At 43.0% G+C, this 16,177-nt stretch overlaps 1 long non-coding RNA gene across 2 annotated transcripts; it reads right to left on the bottom strand.

Annotated features, from left to right (window-relative positions):
* Positions 1-688: 688 nt before the first annotated feature.
* Positions 689-2,932, bottom strand: LOC105733108 (uncharacterized). Of its 2 annotated transcripts, XR_001111185.2 has the most exons (4): positions 2,878-2,932; positions 2,566-2,685; positions 1,851-1,987; positions 689-1,540 (listed from the first exon to the last, which is right to left on the bottom strand). It is a non-coding gene; the product is annotated as an uncharacterized LOC105733108 (long non-coding RNA). The 2 variants fall into 2 exon arrangements; XR_010337991.1 differs by lacking the exon at positions 2,878-2,932 and having other exon boundaries at positions 2,566-2,867.
* Positions 2,933-16,177: the final 13,245 nt, after the last annotated feature.

Consider the following 16,177-nt stretch of genomic DNA (forward strand, 5'->3'; position numbering starts at 1 on the left):
CTCTCATAGTTCCATAGCCCAGATGTCTAACACCAAGGTGTCAGCAGGCTGCGCTCCCTCCAAAGGCCCCAGGTAAGGGTTCTTCTTTGCCCCTTCCAGCTTCTGCTGGCACCAGGCATTCTTTGGCCTGCAGCAGTCTCACTCCGGTCTCTGCCTCTGTCTTTACTTAGTCTCTTCTGGGTCTGCATCTTCTTCTGTCTCCTCTAAGAAGACACTTATCATTGGATATAGGACCCACCCTGATATTCCAGGATGTTCTCATCTCCGAGAGCCTCAATGTAATTATATCTGCAAAGACCCTTTCACCTAATAAGGTCACATTCACAGATTCCAGGGATTAGGAGACACATGTATCTTTTGGAGCCCACCATTCAGTTCACTACAGCTAAGCAGCTGGGATTTGACTCAAGCAGTCCAGCTCCGGCATGTGGCCTCTGACCGTCATGCCACACTCTCTCATGCACTTACTTTTCACAGGTGTCAACAAAATGCCTGCTCAGTGATCTGAGCTTTTTTCACAAATCATCACAGAGCTGAAAAGCTCATTTTTCTGTGCTGCTGCTCTGTCCATATTCCAGAAAGGCAGCACATAAAGTCTACACCGCATCACACATCCCCTGACAGATGGAGAGAATCTCAGCAAAGCAGGTTGCTTTGTAAAGAAAACAGAATCTAATCTTGCAAATGTTAACAGCTTGTGTATTTTCAAACTTTCAAGCAAAAGTAGAAAATGTCATTACCTCAGATCACAGCTGACACAACCACCATTGACAAAGAATTATCCTGCATGCAATGAAAACCCGATATAAGGCAGTGATTGCCCAAAACATGGGTGTTAGGTCACTACCCAGACATCAGCAGAGTTGGGAGTTCTACCCTAGTTCTTTTTTGATGAGGGAAAACATTATTTTTAAATGAAGCCTGCCACCTCAGTGTGGAAAACATAAAGCTGTGGGCAATCACCACTGTCGTTTAAAGAGTGAGTTTATTTCTTCTGAAGTAAAGTGATGAGTCCAGGCAGCACACTCGCTCTATCAGATATGATTTGAAACAGCTGAAAAATAAACCTCTGGCCATAAGATTTTAGGACAGAAATGCTGCCAGCATTCGAAGTACAGTTCAGAATAATAAAAAGAAAGTAAACAATGCCAAAGGCCAGACGAACCAAAGGAAAGTTCTTACTTCGTTTGTTCTCATGAAATACCATAGAAAAATAATCTGTTAGGCAGCTCTTCTGGAGTCCAAGTTCTTGTGCTCATCTCTTCTTTCTGTGAAAGCTCGGTCCTCTGCAAGCTGTCGTTAAATCACTTACATGGGTTGATGGGGCCAACCAAGATGGTTTTCAGTTTACAGCCAGTGAGAGACTCAAGGCAGATTCTGAAGGCCTTGAACCACCGAAGCCTGACCAGATGGACTCTTCCTTTTGCTGTCGAGATATTGCTTTGGTATCAGACCCCTATGGGAGAGCTGAGTCCATGAGCAGAATCCTCACGCCTTTCACAACTTCAGTTAGCAAAGAGCATGGCATGAAGCATAGGTGCTGGTGAGAGAAAACACCACATAGGTGAAAAGCCTCTGGATTAGGCATTTCAAACAAGAGACACTCATATTGTCCGACACCCAGAGTTGCCCAATAAATAAACCAGAAGCTCAACCAGGTGATGAAGGAACAAGGAATGGATGAGTGACAAACTGGGCTGTTGATTCTATTGTAACTGAGGCTTGACTGTATTAACAAGCATGCAGTGATTAAACAGACCAGCACCAGAATTTTACCAGCTACCTTGAAGCCTGCTGACTAACACTGTCCCTGGAGCCCCTGTTATAATGAGGTCCTTCTGATTACTTACTCCCTTGGATAAAGTCTGAGAGACACGTGTCCTGTGGAATTCCACACTGTAACCAGCCATGCTTCAGAGAGATTCCAGAATAATGATGATATTGCTTATTTAGGCTGAAGGTTATCTGCTCCTCCTCCTCCAGATCCCTGCCAGCCAAGGGAAGGGCATCTCATTGGTGTCAGATGACAAGGGTCTGTTTCCCTTTACTGAAATAAGCTTTTCATGTCATACAGACTCTGGAAGTCTTGAAAAGCCATCTTTCTTGGCCTCTACTTAAAGAAAGGAAGCATCGTAACCTGCCACGGCAGTGGAGACAGCTGGAGCCTGGGGGTTACTATTTGCCCTTGTTACTATTCATGGAGGCTCTTAGGGAAATGTCCAAAAAGCTCTTTATAGCTCTCACAATTAATCCTGAAATTCTGGTTGTCACTTGTGGGTAGAAACATATGGATTACAAATGGGTTGATGATTATTATTACAAAGAAAAACTAAAACATTATAATGAGAGTTATAACAATGGTGGGATAGTAGAAATAGGAGAGAATTTGTTGTATTTTCTTGTTCTTTTTGTTACATGAACAGACAGCTAGGGGGAAATGGCATTCTATAGGGAACTGATGGGATTTATTTAAGAAGTCAATACACACCTCTCTTTTTCCCATCTAAGTTATAAACTAATTAAGAGACGGACAAAGAATAAGGTAAAGGAAGGTCAAAATGTTACCTTGGGTGGGGTGTGATGGCTCACACCTGTAATCCCAGCACTGTGGGAGGCCAAGGCAGGAGGATCACTTGAGTGTGGAGTTCAAGAGCAGCTCAGGCAACATAAGAAGATTCTGCCTCTCTAAAAAACAAACGAACAGAAAGAAATAGGTAAGGTGACACATACGTGTAGTCCCAGCTACATGGGAGGCTAGAGTGGGAGGATCGCTTAAACCCAGGCAGTCAAGGCTGCAGTGAGCTGTGATCACACCACTACACTCCAGCCTGGGTGACAGAGTAAGACCCTGCCTCAAAAAACAAACAAACAAAAAACCTCAGTTCATGAGAACAGCAGAGATGTGTGGCATGACTAGCTCTATTCCCTGGAGTTAGGAAATATCACCACACTTATGGTCAATCTTACAAAACTTAAGCCTTCCCACTGAGGGAGGGCCCCATAGACATGACAAAGTAGAGCAGAATGTGGCTGTTTTCCAGGGGAAGCTGGCTCCTAACGAGAAGGGAGGGAGGGAGGGCCTGGGCTTCGTGTGCAGATTCATTTCCCTTGGTCACCAGCAGGTCACTCACCCCACCTCCGTGGGCATTAGCCATGAGGCAGGAAGTAAGGGGGTTTAGAAAAAAACCTTTGTTTCTGGAAACTAGAGAGGAGGGAGACAGGGTTTACTCATGAGTAGGAGCTGAGCTTCAGTGGTTTAGTGTATCTTCTTGCAACAAACATCCATGTAACTATTTGAGGTCAGAATGAATTCTTCGTGGTGTTTCTTTAGGTAATTTCTCCAAGGGAGGCCTGTGGCATGCAGAGGATTTTCACCAAGACCAGCGTTCTCAGGGGTCTAGAGCCTCATCTGCTCTTACAGGATTAGAAGATTTGCATCTGCTTCCACAAGCTGCTAGATCAATCTTCTAAGGCTCAAATCTGCCAGGGATCCATGCCATGAAGGCAGTCCTTCACCTGAGTTTGCTCTGGAGCCTGACATTTTTCATTACAGACATCAGTGATTCACACCAATTGTACTTAGAATCACCCAGAGGGAGCTTTTAAAAAGTATTGGTGCCCAGGCCCCTCCTCAAATCAAGAAAACTGAGAACTCTGTGGGCAAGCCTGGACATGGATGCTTTCACAGAGCTCTCCAGGTGAGTCTACCGTGCAGCCTGGCTTGGGAAGCATGGAGCGGCAGTCACAGAGTCCCAGACTGGCAGCTGTCTCAGGCAGGCAATGGAGAATTGCAGTTAAAACCATTAACCCTGGAGAAGAATCCTGATCCCACTCCTGAGTGTTGGTTAAGGTACTTAAGCATTCTTAGTCTCCCCAGGGTGGCCAAGGCCATCCGTAAAAGGAAATCTACTCCAGTAAGTGAGTTGAAGCCTTGGTCCATTTATGATGGTCAACCCGAGAAGTTTCCTTTTGTTTGATCCCTCCCTTCATGTCTGTTGCAAATGACAATGAGCCAGAACTCTGCCATGCAGATGCTTGGGTTATGCCCCATGCCAGAGTCCAGTGTAGCTCAGGCTCTTGAGCAATCCAAACAGAAAGTACCATCCGAAAGTCAGAGTCTGGATTTCCCCTGTCAAAACATTCAGCTCCCACAGTACAATTTTTTTTTTTTTTTTTTTGCTTATTCACTTCATATTTTGAATTCATATTATGAAGTAGTCAAATTTTTAGACATGCTTAGTTGTTGGTTCATGTCACGGCTATCTAGCCTGTAAGGACCATTTCTTCTTGCTCTTATCTTGAGAAAATCACAAACTGGTGCTTAGTTAATAAATAGCTCTTGATTATGGGAATAATTATGGCCTTGGAAGAATTCTGTTTATATAAGCAAGAACTCTTAGGTCTTAATCTTACAACTGAAAGGGATCGTAGAGGCCCAGGTCTTCAAGCTGAGGGGAAACTTGCCTAGGGCCACACAGGCACTCAGAGGCAGGCCCAGATTTGACTGTTCTCTCTCCAAGTCCATTTTCCTTTCGACTTTATCATGTTGCCTCCCTATACAACCCTCTAAACTACTTCTCACTCTTTTCAAAATCCGTTTTATTCTAATTTCTCTTTCTGCCACAAATGTTCCAAATTTATGAAGAAAGAAAACGGAGAAAAGATTTGAGTATACATTTCTGGCTTCCATACTTGGATTGCTTCGGAGAATTAGTTTTATTATTCCAGCTTGTTTCTCTATCAGCTTAAAGAGCAAAACAATTTCCACATTTTGAAGCAGCAACAAGTCAGTCCTCTGCCATCCTCCCCACAACCAGGCAGAGTCAACTGCAGCCCATGGGCACTTTCCACCACCTTCCTCCCTGGGATGGAGCCAGACAGACCTGCAGAGGGGCGACCACTCAGCTTCGGCAGCCAAGGCAATACCTGTCATCACTGTAATGGGCTTGAAGCCCAGTGTCCTTCACTGCAAGCCTTGATGGTTTAGCTGTGAAAACTCTACTTACAAAGGAGGCTCTTACAGGCTCTAGTCATGGGAGCCCTACTGCCAGGGTTTCAGGAAACTAGGGTGAAATGGGCAGAACAAGAGTTTGTCCAGCAACTGAACAGGACAGGAGGTTCCCACTGCTTGGAAATCTGTGTGTTCCAGAGACGTGCAGAACAAAGACCTACACATGGTTATTTTGGCAAGAACGGGAAGGTTTAGATTATCCTTTTCCAGCCCGTGAAAGTGGCCACCTAAGATGTGAGTGCTGAAGGAACATCTGTTTTAGCACTAACAGAGCCTCAGTGAGGGTCTCACCATGGTCTTCACTTCACAGACAAAGCACTAGCAACAAGAGAGCTGCAGCTGTCGGATGCACACATAGTTAAAGGCTTTGCCTCTCCTTTTTATCTCAGTGTTTCCAATATGACAGTGAGCACCAAGCGTTCTCCAATGGGCTCTGCTCCTTTCTGCTCCCACCAGCAGCTCTGAAGTCTCACATAAGACCACATGTTGCCTCCTTAAGGTGATTTTTGGAGAGGGCATTTGGGAAATGACAAAATCAAACTCTCCAGCATGAGCCTGTGCACATTTTTCATGTGTTGGGTGCCTGAGATGATACAATTGGATCTGGAGGCATACGCTATGTGTACAACAGCTCTCCCCATCTGGAGGCCAGGTGTGCAGGTTCACCCTGAGTCCCAGATATCGGTATCAGTGAGTAGTGAGACCAAGACAAATTCATCTCACTTACTCTTGTTCCATAGAAATGATTTTATCCTTTGAGGTACAAGGTCAAGATCTAATTTTATCTGTAGATCAAGTTTCACCACAATTGGGCAGTTGAACACGCTAAGAAAGGTGGGATTTTGTAACTCATTGTTGAAAGGCAATGTGGCATAATTTAAGAGTTTGCATTCTGAAGTTAGAGAGACTAACTCTGAAATTAGAAATTTGTTCTCTCTGTGACCTTAGGAAAGTAATGCAATTTGTCCAAACTTCAGTTTCTTCATTTATAAAATGAAGATAATTATATACTTTCTACTAGAAGTATTGGTGTAGTGATTAAGAAGGAGAACACTTGGGGAAAATATAAAATACTACAAAAAATAGAAAATACTACAAGGCCACTCACATCACGAAAACACAATTCACAGGTTACTATCATTATCATCAATTTTAGAGGTACAGACTTCCTTCTAAATGAGACTCCTTTCCAAACACCTACATCTACAGCCACTCATTCTGTCTTCTCCCCCTATTATAATGTCCTTGTCTTAAGCCAAAGTCTCACTACCCTTGTTGTCTGGCCTTTTAATTTTTACTTACTTTTTGAAACCACATGAGAAAGCTCAAATCCCTTTTTGTAAAGACAGTGATTGGGCTACTGTTTTGCACAGCTCAAAGGGACACACTTGACACTATAATCTGTGTCAATGGCACCCCCTGGTGTCCACCCCACTGGAGAGGTGAAGAGGGAGGATAGAGGGGAAGAAGGGTTGTGGAGAGGCTGGGCATACTCTTTTCCATGAAAATCCCTAGTGCAGTAGGGATCACACCAGTGTACTACCTGCCCCAAACAAAGCAGCTACAGCTCTACCAGCACTTCTTCACGGGACATGATCTCTCATCAGAGCCCACTGTGCTTTGACCGTGTTCTTCTTAAAGTGAGGTGCTCAGAACCAAGTCAACATTCCAGGTGAGACATGACCAGGGCCCAGGAGAACAGAATTCAACCTTCTTCATTTTTCTATATACCATAATTAGGATGCCACTGTGATACAAGGCAATCTTAGTACTGAATTCCTAGAGCAATTATTTCCTGAGCAACAGGCTTGGATTTTAATCACACATGGTCCTATATCACTTCACTTGTCGTGAATTGTTACTCATTTCATTTTATATACATAAAGCATGTGTGTGTGTGTGTGTGTGTGTGTGTTTCTTCATACTGTCTATATTGGGAGTTCCCTGAAATATATGTTTTTAGACATTTTAATAACTCTTGTTAAATCTAGCACGTTTCTGGGACCATAAAAATGAATCTAATTAGCATATTTAAGGAGAACCAAAGCAAAGGGACAGCATTTATTAAAATTTAAAATGGCCACTGTGGCAATACAGTCAATCTATTCTGTGTACACAGTGTTTCTGGGATAAAGTATGCTAGAAAAAATGGCAGTAAGTTCTTATTTGGTTAATGAATCATAATTCCCCAAAGGACAAGTATGATGCTTATGGCAGCCCTTAGTAATAATTCTTCATGTGTGGTTTTCTTGTTCATATTTTCTATGTATGCAGTGATTTCCAAACTATACTCTGTGGAGCCCATGGGGTTCCAAGGGGATGCTCCCAGGATGTGTGGGAGGAGCAGGAAGAGCAAGAGTGAAGGCGAAGCTCCTGTCAGCCCTCGGTTTCCCCGAGCTGTCAGCCTTTCCCTGTTGTATGTATTGGCCCTCCCTGCGTAATATTTCCTTTGGGGAAAAAAAGTTCAGAAACCATAAGTTAAGCCACACCCTGGTCACTTCAGACAGTCAGGGAGTATGATCACTTTCATGTTGCGTCTCACAAAATGGATTTCTAGGTGAAATATATTTAAAAAGAGGGTCTCCAGGCACTGTGGCTCACACCTGTAATCCCAGCACTTTGGGAGGCCAAGGCAGGCAGATCATCTGAGGTAAGGAGTTCAAGACCAGCCTGGTCGACATGGCGAAACCCCATCTGTACTAAAAATACAAAAATTAGATGGGCATGATGGTGTTGCCTGTAATCCCAGCTATGTGGGAGGCTGAGTCAAGAGAATTGCTCGAACCTGGGAGGTGGAGGTTGCAGTGAGCTGAGATCGTACCATTGCACTCCAGCCTGGGTGACAAAGCAAGACTGTGTCTCAAAAAAAAAAAAAAAGAGGGTCAAAATTAGGTTAATTTCCACATTTGGCCCTAATGTGGTCAAAACTTCAACAGCCATGGATTAAAGAGAAAGCGACCACACCATCATCACCATCACCCTCTCTAGCCCTGTCAAGCCCCAAATCCCAAACACACACAGCGGAGATGGAATTCAGAGCTAGAGAAAATCTGGGGTTTTGACGGACACCTTCTAAGCAGCACTGTAGGTCTGTGATTTCCTTCAGATTTGGAGAGAATCCCTTGAGAACTCCTTCCCTCATCTTCTGTTTTGATGGCAGGAAAAAGGGCACTGTCTGTCTTTGTTTTGTGTTGCTGTAACAGAATACCACAGTCTGGGTAATTTATAAAGAAAATTTATTTCTCACAACTTCAGAGGCTGGGAAGTCCAATATCAAGGTGCCAGCACCTGGCAAAGGCCTTCCTGTGACATCATAACATGGTAGAGGGCATCATATGGTGAGAGAGAGGGAGTGTGCCAGCCATGTCTCTCTTCCTCTTCTTATAAAGCCATTAATCCTATCATGGGCCCCCACTCACATGACCCCATCTAACCCTAATCACCTCCCCCAAAGGCCCCATTTCCAAATACCAGCAACATAATTTGGAGATTATGTTAATTGCATCCTTTCTCCACCTCTCAGCTTGATTCTCAGAGTTCCACGTGATCGGAGAGGCCAGAGTGGGGCACTCTGGCATCCACCTTTGACTAATACATTGTAGTTGTGCTAGTCAGACCTCCTTTAAGAATCACACTTTTCAAAAGGATTGTGGCTAAGACCAAACTTCTCATCATTTTTATGTGCAATAAATATTTAGAAATATCTTCTCTTAACTATGCAGATCCATTGTTTCTTTATCTGCAAAATGCAGTTAATAATACCTTTCATAGAGAGCATTTGCGGTAATTAGATGAAGAATGACAAAATAATTAGGAGAAATCTGGAATAAAGTTGGAAAGAGATAGTAGTGAAAATCTATTGGCAGTTGGCTAAGATGGTGCCCAAACCCTAGAGCACTCAGAAGGAGAAGGAGGAAGACCACCACAAGTGGTACAAATGTCATTGATCTAGAAAAAGGAATGCTGTTAGGATGCTATCACTCCCCTCACACTGTGGAGTCCCAGAAAAAAAAAATCATAACTATGTTCAACACAAAAAAAATGAACTGAAACGTGATGGACTATTTCCATTTTTCTTTAATTTCAGTACGTAAATAAAATCAACTTGTGACCAGTGAATACGTACAAGCTTTCTTCCTACTCTGTGTTAGCAGTATTTAATATAACAGAAGGGAGACACTTTTCATATTGGAGGATTCTATCTGATTTGATATTTTTGATTACCTTTAAGAGAACTCACAAGCATTGTCTCCTATCTATGGCACTATTAAATACAGAACTGGGTTAAAATACAATGACCTACAAGTTAGTTGGGCCTTTTTATTTCTCTGTAACGAATCCCTGCAAGTAATTCTCATAAGTAACCATCCTATTGGGCCAGAGGGTAGTGGGAGGATTGGGGAAGGGAAATCTTTTATTTTCAGAGATATTTGGATTCAGAACAGTGTCTTAAATTTTAAACTGACTATTTAGGGTAACCTAAGTATCTTTGGGAAAATGTTTAATCATTTAGGTTCTCCTCCCAACCAATATGGCATCTGGCTGCAGAGAGATACTCACGTATCCTCACAGTGACAGGGAAGAGAGTTTACCAGCTGGGTTTCTGAACTAATATGGTCAGCAAGGTCTATACCCTGGGCACCTGTCAGAAATACGTGGCTAAAGTTCATGGCCAATAAAACTCATGGTCTGTTCTTCGCTGGCTCCAGCTGCCGGTCACCTCAAATAGTCTGGTCTGGGTGTTGGTGGCATCTAATTGCTGTCTCTATCATGCAGAATGTTCACTGGTCTTTGGACAACTAGCTAAATGGCCACCAGAGCTTCCTGTTTCTACAGAGGCATGATCTTCGCCCTCCCCAATACCTAGATAGGCTCTACTTCATAGCCATTGTGGGAGGCTCTTTTTCTCCATGTAGCAGCCATCCCTGGGGCTGGTAGAATCTTGTCTAGGCCCCAGGAAACCTAGGAATTCCCACAGTAACCTCATTGTTGAAGAAAATCTATGCCCTGTCCCAGATCATTATGCTACCATCTTGCCTTTGCCAGTTACTACCTAAAAGATGTCAGTGCAGGAAGTCTTCAGAGACTTAACATTTTTACTGTCTCTTCTCGGGGAAACCTCTCTGCTTTAGATTCCTTTAATTGCATTTTACTTCTTAGACTCCTTTCTGGAGTTTCAATTCTTCTTCCTGTCTACACAACTCCCTTTTCCTTTCTGAGGCAGTATTTACTTTTTTCCTGCTCTAAAGTAATAATGGCAGCAAGAAATCATCAAAGAAAAACACAGCAGGAAGTATTTTTAAATTATCCTTTTTACACATAATTTAACTAATTTAATCTCTGTGATAGCCTTGTGGGGTTCTTTTTGCAAAAGAAGAAACTGAGGTTCAAAGAGGTTATATCACTTCCCTATGTGATTTAACTAAAATCAACAACAAATCTGATGTTCCACTGTGGCAAACCACCTCCCAAGGACCTGGCAGGGGACAGACGCTGCTGAGCTGTTTTCCATTCACAAGGAACTGCTCTTCTGCCTGGGTACCCCCAGCACATAGATCTGACTTGCCTTTCATGTCCCGTACCCTCTCCTTTCCCCCACAAATGCAACTGCAGGAGAGGAAAGTTACATGGCCTTTTAAGGTGTTTGGTCAGGAAATCACTTAATGCAGAATTAACACATCATCACAGCAAAGTGGTGTCTGCATGTAAACAAAGGAGATGCTCATTTGTCACCACTCCCTTCTGAGTCAGCTGGGGTTGATCACAAGAGGCGGTGAGTTTACAATAAACAGCAGAAGGTGAGCTCGGAGGCTTTTTCCAACAAGTCCAAATATTTGGCTGGAGCCCCGAACACATTATTCTTTGTCCATCAGGATTCTCTCCTACACAGTTTTCCAGAGAAGGATGAAATTCCTTAGGTCATGTTATAAACATTCATCTACTAAATCACGCCCCTAATAGAAAGAACAGAAGACAGAGCACGGTGCTGTAAGTCATTCGCCCGCTGAATGTACTCTGCACAGGGTGATGTAACATGTGGGGTCAGCCCCTGCATCAGCGACCAAATACACAAGTGTAACGAGATGGGGGAAACAAGACAGACTCCACATGGCCAGCCTGGGGGAGGGCGGGTGTTCCCCTGGGGAGGGGAGTCTTGGAAAAGGCTTGTTGGGGAGGAGCTAAGGGGACACAGATTCACTGGGCTTTGCAGTGGTCTAGGACAGGGATGGGAATAAATACATGGGCGTGAGGCAGTGCTTGGGCACCAGGGAGGAGAGGACTGCTAGGGGAGGAGGGGGAGTCAAGTGATTTCTTGGCCAGTCTAGAAGACTGATAGAGGTAGTCTAGAAGCAGTACAGAGCTAAGGCCTCCAAGTCTTTCTGGGGTCCCAAAATCTTCCTCTCTCATCATCTCCTTCTTTTGCTCTGCACCCAAAGGAAAAAAGTTTCTACCCTACTGGCAAAGCAGGCAGCACAAGTAGTTTCTGTTCCCATCTCTCATCAATCTTCCTCTCCAGCCAATAAATCCTTTAGCTTTCCTAGTCCTGTCAACAAGCAAGCAATATATAGGTTGACTTTTAGACCTGCTTTTCCCAGAACCCTTGCAGGAACTGTCCCTAGATGACCCTTCCTGAATAACTGATGAGCTGTAATTGGTCTTGCTTTCATTAGCCCCACAGCCTCCTTCCCTAAGTTCACAGCCTCTTTTATCTATGCTGCTTAATTCAAGCATCCCAACCCTGTGAGGCAGCCCTAGTAGAGCACTGGGGAAGGAATCTGAAGGTGTAAGTTCAAGTATTGGTTCTGTTTCTAATTAGCTGGATGGTCAAGAGAATTTATAATAATGATAAGGATATCTACCACCAAATCAGCAATTAATAGATCAGGTCCTCTGCTAAGCAGTTAGGTAAGAGTTACCATATTAGAAAATGATTAGCAGCATTTCTAAATTATCTAGTAACTGGAAACATTTATACCTCATTAATTTTTTTCCCCCATGGTTCTTAAATTTGAAAACAAAAACAACAGTAATAAACCTAAAAAACTGAAAGCCTGATCCTAATTCCCAGGATGAAAGTGAAGAGAAATAAGGTTTTATGGCATCTCCTTCAGTGGAATCCAAGTGGGAAAATAGGTGGGAGCAGTGGAAAAAGGGAGCTGGTTAAATCCCTGGGACGTTCAGGGACAGGAAGGAAGGAAGCAGGATGCTGCCCTGAGCAACATGTACCTGTCCATGCCTTCAGCAATGGCTGCTCACCTTGGCACTGCTAAATAATCAGTGTTCTGCATGCAAGTCTCAGCGCTCGTACTCATTCCCTAGGTAACCACGAGAAGCTACCTCACCTTGATGAGTTTCGTGTCCTGCTTTGTAAGATTGGCAATGGCCAGGTACCAAATTCAGAGGATACAACCAGGGTTAAGGCTCCTTCTCCCTGACAAACAAGCTGTGTGTGACCTTGGGTAAATCACTGAACAGGGTCTGAGTTCACTGTCTCACTTGAAACGTAAACACTGATGCCTGCCCTACCTTCCAGAGTGTCACAAGCTCCCGTGTGATGATGCTGGGGGCAGTCTTTGTGAACCGTGAAGACGCATTTATGAAGTGAAGGGTTTGATAGGTGATGGGCAGGTCCTTCCAGCTAAGATATATTTGGATTTGATGGTGCGATACAGTGGCCTTAGTTATAGGAGGATGGCCTTGCAGAGTATCCAGCAGCTCCGGGGGCTCTTCATGGCTACTTCCCATTCCTTGTAGCTGTAGGTGAAGGGGAGGTTCTGAGGTTGCTCATTTAACAGGCATCATTATCTTTTTCTCAGTTGATCAGAATCTGGCCAAATAATAAAATATTTCTCTTTTAATCTGGCAGTCATTGTCTTCTTCACTCTAAAGTCACTGAACAAAGTCAAGTTCAGCAAACTGAATTTCTCAGGAAAGGATTCCCTGATCATCTGGGAGACATTAGTTCATAGTTATGATGGGTGTGTTGAGGCCCCCATGGCCTTCTCTCTCATAGTGTTTTAGTAAATTAAATCAAAGGCGAGTTGTGTTGACCCAGGCATTAACTATGACTTTTCTATGGAGTGTTTCAGGTACCCTTTGTGAGTTTCAGGATCCTACCTCTCTTTCTTTCTTATGGGATGGGTGGAGTGGTGATGGGCATTGTTTTTCAGTTATTGATTTAAATTAATCACAGCTCATCCTGTTCAAACACTGGATTGTGTACACAGGTGAACAGGCTATTCATCTTTCGGCGTTTAAATCCTGACTGCTTTTGCATATTGGTATAGACAGACGATCTAGCTGCAGAAATATGAGGATCATCTCCCAATGAGATGATTTACATTTCAGTCCATTTACATCTCAGTCCAGTTTTCTTTTTACCACATACAATAGCCCCTTGCATCTTGTTTGTGCTTGTTTAGGGGGCAGAAAAGTAAATGATGCAAAAAATTTACATCATTTTAACCATACCTTGAATTATCAGAGTCCTCTCGCACAGCTTCTAAAAGAATTCAGCTTCTTTACTGATGAGAATCTATACTCGGATTTTTTTTTAAGTCACAAATGTTAGGGAACGAATAGTAATCAAACTCATTAGCCTCTTTGAACAGCCCTGACAGCACTACTTATTATTAATTGTTTATTCTTTAATCAATCACTTCACTTCTCTGAACCTCAGCTCAGCTTTCTCATCTAAAGATGAGGGTAGGGTATAACACTATACTACATCATTTTTTAAAATATGATTATTTTAATTCTATGATATAAGGTCTTCTCTACTATCTTTGAACTATGGGGAAGAAGTACCTTTTATTTTTATTTCATATTACCATTAACATAGTGCCTTGGACATGGTAAATGTTTGACGTATGTTTATTGGATACATAATAGCATATGCTTTATTTTTATTGAGTATTCTCTTGGTTATAGGATTTGTAGGTTTTTCTTCAAAACCTTCTCCTATTTATGGAGGTCTAGGGTTGATTATTAGTGGTGCTGTGGGTTGTGGTAAGGTGTTGAATTTTGTGGAGTTAATGGTTTTTATAATTCATTTGGGTGGTATGATGGCTGTTTTTGGTTATACGGTGGCAATGGCTATTGAAGAATACCCTGAAACGTGAAATCTGCGGCAATGGCTGTTGAAGAATACCCTGAAACATGAAATAGAGTTCATTGTAACCACTTAAAATTCCTCATTAGATTGATTTCCCAATGGCAAACCCATTGAACATCCCCATTTTATGAGGTAAGAACTGGAAAGAAGAGTGAGCTCACGCTAGGGAGGGAGCCTGCAGGCCCATGGGCACACAGCCTTGGGAGGTGGACCTAGACCAGAATCCAGCTCAGTCCGGTTTTCTTTTCACCACATACAATAGCCCCTTGCGTCTTGTTTGTGTTTACTTAGGGGGCAGAAAAGTAAATGATCCAAAAAACATACATCATTTTAACCATAACTTGAATTATTAGAGTCCCAAATCAATGACTCTTGAATTGTCTTTACATTTTCAAATAATTGAGCATAAATGCTATCTTGAAATTCAGAGAAACCTTTGTGTCCTCAGGGCATGAGAATACAGGAAGGTGAGTGACAGAGAGTGATAGGGAGTGCCTGTATCTTACATAACGTGGTCTGTGATGGTGTCTTGGAGGAGTGACATTTAAGTAAAGACTTAAAGAAAGAAGAAAGTCAGCAATACAGGTATCTTGGAAAGAACATTCAGGCAGTGAGAACATAGCAGGCAAAAGCAAAGGCGCAGTGGGCTCAGGCCATCCTGGCTGGGATGGAGTGAGGGAAGAGTGAGAGGTGAGGATGTCAGAGGTTCAACATCCCCATTATATGCCAGGAAATGCAGGACCTTGGTAAAGACTTAATATTTTACATAAATGAGATGCGAGTCATGGGGGGTAAGAGCAAAAGAGGAAAGTGGTCTGGTTTGCATTTTAGAAGGATGGCTTCTATGGAGAATAAGCAGTAAAGGAACGAGTATGCAGAATGCACCAGTTAGATGTTCAGGCAAAGGATAACGGCAATTTTGACTGGGTGAGTATAACAGAAGTGATAAGAAGCGATCATATTTAGGATATATTTAGAAAGTAAAACCAATACAATTTGCCAACAAGCTGGAAGTGGCTTAAAACGTGGGAGGAAATCCAGGATGACTCCAAGATTTTTGAGCTAAGCAATGAATACAAAGGAGCCTCTGCTAAATGAGGTGGGGAGGTCAGAAGAGGAGGCAGACCGAGTGTGGGGGTGGGAATGAAAGATTAGAGTTGGTATTTGGAAATGTAAGTTTTGTTTTTGGTTTTTTTGTTTTTTTGTTTGTTTGTTTGTTTGTTTGAGACAGGGTTTCACTCTGTTGCCCAGGCTGCAATGCAGTGGTGTGAACACTGCTCATGGCAACTTCTACCTCCCAGGCTCGGGTAATTCCTCCCACCTCAGCTTCCCGAATACCTGGGACTACAGGTGTGCGCCACCACATCTAATTGTTTTTTAATTTTTTTGTAGAGATAGAGTTTTGCCATGTTGCCCAGGCTGGTCTCAAATGTCAGGGCTCAAGCAATTCTCCTGCCTAAGCTTCCCAAAATGCTGGGATTACAGACACAAGCCACAACACTGGCTTGGAAATGTAAGGTTTGACATTTATATTAGACATTCAAGTGGAGAAGTCAAGTGGGCAACTGAATGAAGTCTGGAGTTCAAAAGAAAGATCAGTTTGAATTCATGAATTTAAAAATTCTCAGTGGAGAGATGGTGTTTAAAGAGAGAGAACTGGCTGGAGACATATCTGAGTTGACAAGAGAAGGGATTGATTCAGTGACCCTGTGGAGAGGTTGGCCCCAGGAAAAAGCCCAGTCAATTCATTGTAACTAGAGGGCAGGCCAAGTAGGGAAGTGTAGCTATAGTTGGTAGAACCCATGGACGTGTTCTTCTGTTCAATTCTATTTCTCAGTGAGTTGAAATGAAAGGTCATCAGCTGAGAGGAGGATGAATGAAATATTGGGAGGTTGAGGACAGAGAAGACTTGTGAACTAATTGCCAAGGAGAATGATGGCCTAGAGAAATGAATTAGGACCTCTGGACACCTTGCACACTGCCTGGCTCAGAGTCAGGCTCCATAAATCTTCCCTGGATGAACAATGGCCCAAGAGCCTAAGGAAGGAGCC

This window comes from Aotus nancymaae, unplaced genomic scaffold, assembly GCF_030222135.1.
Source record: "Aotus nancymaae isolate 86718 unplaced genomic scaffold, 86718_ANA_hifiasm-v0.15.2.pri h1tg000057l, whole genome shotgun sequence".
NCBI classification, from domain to species: domain Eukaryota; kingdom Metazoa; phylum Chordata; class Mammalia; order Primates; family Aotidae; genus Aotus; species Aotus nancymaae.